Consider the following 8,487-nt stretch of genomic DNA (forward strand, 5'->3'; position numbering starts at 1 on the left):
CCATTACTTTAGTATCATACTCATAATTTTTATTTTTGTAATCATATGTAAGTTCTCCATGGTGATTGCAACAAAAACCTAAGAGCTTACATGGCTAGGGTGCATATCCTCAGCATCAGGAAGGAAGCAGCGAGCTGAGCAGACTGTCCTTTCCCACCAGCAGGCTACGGGAGAACGCACAAATCTAAGCGCGAGGGGCAGCTGGAAGGAGGAGACAAAGGACAGCAGAGTCCCTGGGTCATGCCACCAGGAGGAGGTTTAGAGCATAGGGCCACCCAAACCATGAGCAGGAATCCTATGCGTGTGCTCAGTCGCATCTGTCTGTGACCCCCATGGACTGTAGCCCACCAGGCTCCTCTGTCTATGAAATTTCCCAGGCAAGAATACTGGAGTGGATTGCCACATCCCTCCGCAGGAGATCTTCCCATCTCAGGAATGGAACTCGGGTTTCTTGCATCTCCTTTGTTGGCCGGCAGATTCTTTACCACTTGTGCCACCTGGGAAACCTGCAGGAATCCTGGGACCTAGCAAAATTGGAGGGGCTACAGGACAATAAGAAATGTGATATGATCAGAGAGAAAAATGATTCTGCACCAATAAAGCTCTCTTCCCAGCCCACCCAATGAATCATTAGCCTGTTTATATTATCATCCTTGACAGACAGACATGTATTGAGGGGCTGTTAGTTTCCCTAAAGATTCAGAAGCACCAATTGTGGGGAGAAGACTTAAGGGAATTGTTTTTGATCGGATCAAGGTAACCATGAATATGGATCTCCCCATAGCTTTGCTGACCTGTGCCTGAACCCTGTCTGCTGTTAAGTCACAGCAACCTTCATGGAGGCACCTGCCATCCTTGACCTTTCAAGATGACACTTAGAGAGCATCTCTTTAACCCCTGGTCTTTACTCCATGGTCCATTCTCATCCTCTCTCATACAACCCAAGATAGAGCTCTCAGGTCTGACCACCCAAAATGTCACTCCAGGAATGGAAGAAGAGAAGAAAGGGGAGAGGAGGAGGATAATTATGACTTTAACAATTAGTAAATTTCCAAAGCCTTAATCCTGGGGAAGGGAGAAGAGAGACAAAGTTCTGGGGTGACTCCACTATGTTTCTGAAACTGTGGAAACACTATCATTGCTTTTCCCTTTATACTTTACTATAAAACATCAGTAACAAAAACAGCTACTGTAACAAACTTGTGCTTGCTTCTGCAGCACATATACTAAAATTGGAACAATAGAGAGATCACCATGGCCCCTGTGCAGGGATGACATGCAAATTTGTGAAGCGTTCCATATTTTCTGAAAAGATGCTCAACACCGCTCATTATTAGAGAGATGCAAATCAAAACTACAATGAGATATCACCTCACACTGGTCAGAATGGCCATCATTAAAAAGTCTACACACAATAAATCCTGGAGAGGGTGTGGAGAAAAGGAGACACTCCTGCGATGTTGGTAGGAATGTAAATTGATACAGCCACTATGGAAGACAATATGGAAGTTCCTTTAAAAACTAGGAATAAAACCACCATATGACCCAGCAATCCCACTCCTAGGCATATATCCTGAGCAAACTAAAATTGAAAAAGACATATGTATCCCATTGTTCATTGCAGCACTATTTACAATAGCTAGAACATGGAAGCAACCTAGATGTCCAGTGACAAATGAATAGATAAAGAAGTTGTGGTACATATATGCAATGGAATATTACTCAGCTATAAAAATGAACATATTTGAGTCAGTTCTAATGAGGTGGATGAACCTTGAACCTATTATACAGCATGAAGTAAGTCAGAAAGAGAAAGATAAATATTGTATTCTAACGTACATATATGGAATCTAGAAAAATGATACTGAAGAATTTATTTACAGGGCAACACTGGAGAAATAGACATAGAGAATAGACTTATGGATGTGGAGAGACGGGAGGAGAGGGTGAGATGTATGGAAAGACTAACATGGAAACTTACATTACCACATGTAAAATAGATAGCCAATGGGAATTTGCTGTATGGCTCAGGAAACTCAAACAGGGGCACTGTATCAACCTAGAGGGGTGGGATGGGGAGGGAGATAGGAGGGAGGTTCAAAAGGGAGGGGATGTATGTATACCTATGGCTGATTCATGCTTGAGGTTTGACAGAAAACAGCAAAATTCTGTAAAGCAATCATCCTTCAAGAAAAAATAAATTAATTTTTAAAAAATCTAATTGTTAACTCCCCCCCAAAAAAACCCAAAAACTGCAACAAACTTAGATGACAAACATTTAGGGAGTGAAAGACAGACTTAGATATCGCAGGCAGACCAGAACAATAATAGATTATGACTAATTTTGGAATTGAAGTAAATTAAAAGATGTAAGTTAAATGTTCTCATATTTCAATATAAGTTAAAAATCTCCTCTGCCTCCAAAATTAAGTTCATAATCACTAAGAAAATAATTCTGTCTTAGTGATCTGTGAAAGCAGATAATCAAATCATTTCACAGAAATTCTTAACATTCTATAGTCAAAGCTATGGTTTTTCCAGTAGTCATGTATAGATGTGAGAGGTGAACTATAAAGAAAGCTGAGTGCCGAAGAATTGGTGCTTTTGAACTGTAGTGTTAGAGAAGACTCTTGAGAGTCCCTTGAACTGCAAGGAGATCCAACCAGTCAATCCTAAAGGAAGTCAGTCCTAAATATTCATTGGAGGGACTGATGCTGAGGCTGAAGCTCCAGTACTTTGGCCACCTGGTGCAAAGAGCCAACTCATTGGAAAAGTCCCTGATGCTGGGAAAGATAGAAGGCAGTAGGAGAAGGGGACGGCAGAGGACAAGATGGTTGCATGGCAACACCAACTTGTTTTGCAAGCTCCAGGAGATGGTAAAGGACAGGGAAGCCTGGGCTGCTGCAGTCCGTGGGGTCACAAAAAGTCGGACACAGCTGGGAGACTGAACAACAAAATGTGGGGGTGGGGAAAATCTATGATATATAAATCATAATTTGGTGGCCTGTTGGAAGGTTCTGACAAGTGAGTGACACTTGAGGAATTTGAAGGGGATGTGTCTGCAACAGTGGAGAAGAAAATTCACATTTCAGAACATTACTTACTGGTCAGACATTCTACATCTCAGTTTCATTGAGTCCTCATTAATACTTTTAAAATAGAGACACATTTATTATGTCGTTACCTGTTGTCATGTTATTATACTATTATTTTAATATTTTTGTTACCACTAATTCAGTGAAGTGCATTTCACTTTTCATTTTTTTAAGACAATGTGTAAGAATGAAATTAAGCCAAAATTACTCCCATAAAGCCACTTAAATTGCACATGTAATGTCTAGGAGTAGACACTTAAGCAACCATTATTAACTTCCTCTCTCTCTCTGCTTTCAGTCTAAGCTTTTCTTTCCCTCCTCCCCCTGCCCCCCTCCCTGCCCCTCTCCCCTACTTCCTCCTCTCCCCTCTTCTCTCTCCATAGTTGCTTTTAGGTAAGTTAAATGTACACGTAAAGCAAATACATTATTACGCACTGAACCTCTCACATGTGCCAAGAACTGTGCTAGATATTTTGAACATGTATTATTTCTAATGCATTACAAAATTTGAAAACTGTGAAACTTTAGCACGATTATGCATAAGAGGAAATAAAACTCACTTCCCAGAGGCTAAAAAATTCATCCACGATCACACACCTGATGAAGTTCCAACCTCAGTTTTTCTGAAGACAAAACAGCATGATAGCTTCTGGTCACAAGTGTTGGTTGGTGCGGTGACAAATATTGTTACTTTCCCTTCAGAATCTTAAGTTTCCTCTAAAACTTTGCATGTGAAATGTCTTCTGTTGTTCAGCCGCTAAGTCCTGTCTGACTCAGACCCCATGGACTGCAGCACGCCAGGTTTCTCTGTCCTCCACTGTCTCCCGAAGTTTGCTCAAATTCATGTCCATTGAGTCGGTGATGCTATCTAACCATATCTCGATTCATGGACCTAACAATCCAGGTTCTTAAGCAATATTGTTCCTTACAACATCAGACTTTACTTTGACTGTGTAAAATTCTTCAGTTCTCAAATAAACAAAGCCTGTAATGTGGGTACATCAACACTAGGTGACAGGAGGTCTTCAATTGTAACTTCATGATCTAAAAGGCAATGACCCGATGTGTTTGAAAGACTGCTTGCTAGCAGTCTAATCTCACAAGGATGTAACTAGTCCAAGGCCTGACTGACTGCCCTGTTTGAAAATGGAATAAAATTAGTACCAACTTCATAAATTGGGTTGGAGTATTAAATAAAATAAAGAGACACAGCGAGTGTTCGGTGTACATTAACCTCCTGGAATACTTGATCTCCTTTTAATAGTTTACACTGTATTCCAATAGTTTACATGGTATTCCAGACTGTTCTTTAACAACAAGGAGTTTACTTCAGGCCTTTCTGCTGCTCTGAGATACTCCATCCTGTTTGCCTGCCCATAAAATCCAGCCTCTCTCAGCCGAGTCCCACACTTTACTGCCCACATTCCAGATGTGTATGTATATAATTTATGTATGAATATATATGATACTACTTTAAAATCAGGTATATACGATACTATTTAGATGTTATATATCTAATATTTAATATAAAAGTGTTAGTCGCTCAGTCGTGTCTTACTCTTTGCGACCCCATGGACTATAGCCTGTCAGGCTCCTCTGTTCATGGAATTCTCCAGGCAAGAATCCTAGAGTGAGTTGCCATTCCTTTCTCCAGGGGATCCTTCTGACGCATGGATCAAACCCTTGGCTCTTGCATTGGAGGCAGATTCTTTACTGTCCGAGTCACTAGGAAAGCCCTAATATTTAATATGGCAGTGGTTTAGTCATTAAGTCATGTCCAACTCTTGCAACCCCATGGACTATATAGCCTGCCGGGCTCTTCAACCCATGGGATTTTCCAGGCAAGAATACTGGAGTGGGTTGCCATTTCCTTTTCTGGGGGATCTTCCTGACCCAGGGATCAAACCTGGGTCTCCTGTACTGCAGGCAGATTCTTTACTGACTGAGCTACGAGGGAAGCCCAAAAATATTTAATATATATCTTTATATATGCATATGTGTGGAGGTATATATATTTACACACATATATATAGCTGCTGTGGTTGTTGTTGAGTCGCTAAGTCGTGTCTGGCTCTTTGCAACCCCATGGACTGCAGCATGCCAGGATTCCCTGTCCTTCACTATCTCCCTGAGTTTGCTCAAACTCAATTGTCCACTAAGTCGGTGATACCATTCAACTATCTCATCCTCATTTAGATCATAATATTTCTATGTATAATCGAAATATTATCATATTTATAAAGATAGCATTTAGAGAAACTTCTAAAGAAATAGCCAGGATTATCACTATGCATGGAAGACTTACAGGGTACCTGGTGTGACACTGTACTAAGTCCTTTAGCAGTATGATTTTATTTCACTTACACAGGTTTCTAAAGTTGTTTCATAATAATAATATTGTTACCAATATTATTTCCAACTTACATCCAGGAGATGGAGCTTAGAGGGGTTAACTAACTTGTGCAAAGACATGTGGTAAGAGATCAACTTTGATGCAAATGAGCAGGCTAACTCCACAGCCCAAGCCCTCCACCTCTCACCAGTGATTATTATCCTTGACTTTACACCACTGTGTCTTGGGGAGCATTTCTTGAAAGCACTGGAAGTTCTCCACACCCGTGGAATTAGTATCTGAATATCTTCATTTTCATAGGCAGTTGGGTTATGCAGATAGACTTTTGATCAACTGTGTTATACTTTTCTGCCTCCCACTATTAACAGCTAACTTAGGGCACAATTCTATACTTCTCTCACTAATCCTGAAATTTTCTTTCTCCTGAAAATGAATTCTAAATGTTCAGGGAGTTTATCCCCAACCCCATGAAAGCCCGTCTTGCTGCTTATCTGACAGAAATGCACCTCCCGCCCGCCCGCTCTCACTGTTATAAGAGGAGTAACTGCCAGAGAGCAAGATAAAGAAACAGTTTCTCTTCTGCGGTTTCCTGTTCCTGGTCTACTGCATCTTTTTCTGCTACTCTGTCCTTGCACTGCTTGAAAGAAGTAAAAAGAAAAAAAGAGAGAGAGAGTAGTATAATCATTTGGAGACCCCAAAGTGGCCAGGGGCCGAGCATTTAGAAGATGGTAAAATAATTCTACACTTTGATGTTAAAGAAATAATCAAGTTGCCTTTTGCCATGCACATCTCTGGCTGGATATAACTTACTTACATTCATTCAAAAATAATAATGGTTAATATCAACCTGTGGGCTCAACCAGTTTGCTTTACTAAAGGTCAGTAGACTATTCCTTTTCTGTCTTAGTCAAGGAGATATTAGATAATATTTCTCTTCTCAGCGAAACCAAAGATTGAGGACCTAGTCCTACCTCAGCACATAGTCACATGTTCTTTGCTCAATTCACTTATTTTCTCCAGACTTTCAAACATTTGTGAAGTTTAAAGATTGTATTAGATGACTTCTAAAGTTGTATCTAATCCCAAAACACCTTGATTTTATCACCCTAGAAAAATATGAACAATGCCCTTAAATAGCTATTTTTCCCTTCAAGTGCTTTCACTAGTACAGAAGAAGGAAGATGCGCTAATGTATCAGAAATTCTTGGTGGGAAACACTTGGATTTTTAGATTCTTTTGAGCTTATTTAGCAAGTGCTAAAAAGAGAGATATTCTAGGCTATATCATAAGAAGCACAGTTTTCAGATTAAAGGAGGTGAAAGAACCATCATACTCTTTGTTATTCAGATGACATTTTGATACATACATTTAGTTCTATCCAGTGTACCTTAGGAAGACATTGGCAATCTAGAGAGCATTCAAAGAGAGTCAAAAAAGAGAAGTCTCACAACCATTACCTGTGAGGAGTAGCTGAAGAAGCTTAGCACGTTTGATTTTGAAACTCAGCATGCCATACATATGAATGATCTCCATGTGAAATTTAATGTGAAGTTCTAGAAAGTGGAAACAAATGTAAGGATTGGAAATTCTAGGGAAGCAGTTTGTGTTTGACCAGAAAGAATGTTCTAACAGTAACAATTATTCAAAAATAAGGGACTTCTCTGGTGATCCAGTGGTTAAGACTCCACCTTCCCATGCAGGGAACCTGGCTTGATCCCTTGTTGGAGCGCTAGATCCCACGTGCTGCAACTAAGAGATTGCATGCTGCAACTTGAGATCTTGTATGCCACAATGAAGATGGAAGATCTTGCATGCTGCAACTAAGATCAGCACAGCCAAATAAATAAGAATAAATATTTTAAAAAAGAATTCTTGAAAAGTAAAATGGATTTCCTTTAAAAGTAAATAATTCCATACCATTGACCATATATAAGCAGAGGCTATTTGCCCAGTTACCAGGGATTTCATCAGTTGAGTCTCTCCATTTGGACCAAGCTCAATAAAGGATGCTATGGGTCCCTGGAAAATCAAGATTGTCTGAAATTAAAAGTGTGTCACCTCCCAGCCACACTGTGGTAAAAAAGATACTTAAGTCAATTATTTTGCTGAAGAGAGATAAGATGATAGAAAAATATCTTTTCCTGTTTTGTTCTGAAGAGTTTCTGATTAATATTCACCCAGTCTTAAAAGATAGAGCAGGCCCATAAATTAACATCTGGTTCTAAATTTCTCAAAACTGTGTCCATGAGAGGAGGATGATGGTGTCTTTCTTCCCTCAATCACCGGCTCCTCCTCCATGACTACACCTAATGTGTTCTTGACTCTAAAAGTTTTTAAATTTTTCATCAGATTAAATTTGTAAAATGACTTTACATTTTCATAATAAGATGAAGATCCCTTAAAAGTGAAAATTATTTTGCTAAAATGCTACCCCATAAGCCAGATTCTTTGACATTGTGTTTCAAGGACAATCTCTAAGACTGTGGAAAAATAAAGGTTAATTTGAATATTTAAATTTAAAAAATAAGGCAGGAGGTTAAAACAAATGGGCACATATTAAAAAGTCACAATCTCTAAGCATTCATACTGGCTTTAAAGGTATTGAATGGGACTTGGCCTCCTCAAGGAATTCCAGATTGTATCAAAATCTCTTTCATGTCGTTTTGCTTTTTATTTACTCTCAAGATGTTATGGGTGCTCCTGCTTCTGCCTCAAACCCAGGGCCACCCCAATAGTGATATCCCCTTAGGCAGCTGAGGTATCCAACCTTGTTTGAGAATCATGGTTTCTAAATGACAAAGACAAAAACTGACATACCTTAAGAACATCAATTAAGAATATAAATGCTCTTTGCAACACTTAAGAAGGCTAAGAGAGAAAAATACTTCTCTCTTACAGAGTAGAAAGATTTCAAAGATAAATGAAAGCACATATTAGACTTTCCTGGTTTTGAGCACCTCTGGGTGAATAGCTGGTAGCTATTGGTAGGTGCTCGGTTGTGTCTGACTCTTGTGACCTTGTGGACTGTAAACTGTTAGG

General features: G+C 39.5%; 1 non-coding gene across 1 annotated transcript; it reads left to right on the forward strand.

Moving 5' to 3' along the window:
• Positions 1-1,202: 1,202 nt before the first annotated feature.
• LOC136145289 (U6 spliceosomal RNA) lies at positions 1,203-1,306 on the forward strand. The gene has a single exon (XR_010658736.1). It is a non-coding gene; the product is annotated as a U6 spliceosomal RNA (small nuclear RNA).
• The last annotated feature ends 7,181 nt before the right edge of the window (positions 1,307-8,487 follow it).

Source organism: Muntiacus reevesi, chromosome 12 (assembly GCF_963930625.1).
Source record: "Muntiacus reevesi chromosome 12, mMunRee1.1, whole genome shotgun sequence".
NCBI classification, from domain to species: domain Eukaryota; kingdom Metazoa; phylum Chordata; class Mammalia; order Artiodactyla; family Cervidae; genus Muntiacus; species Muntiacus reevesi.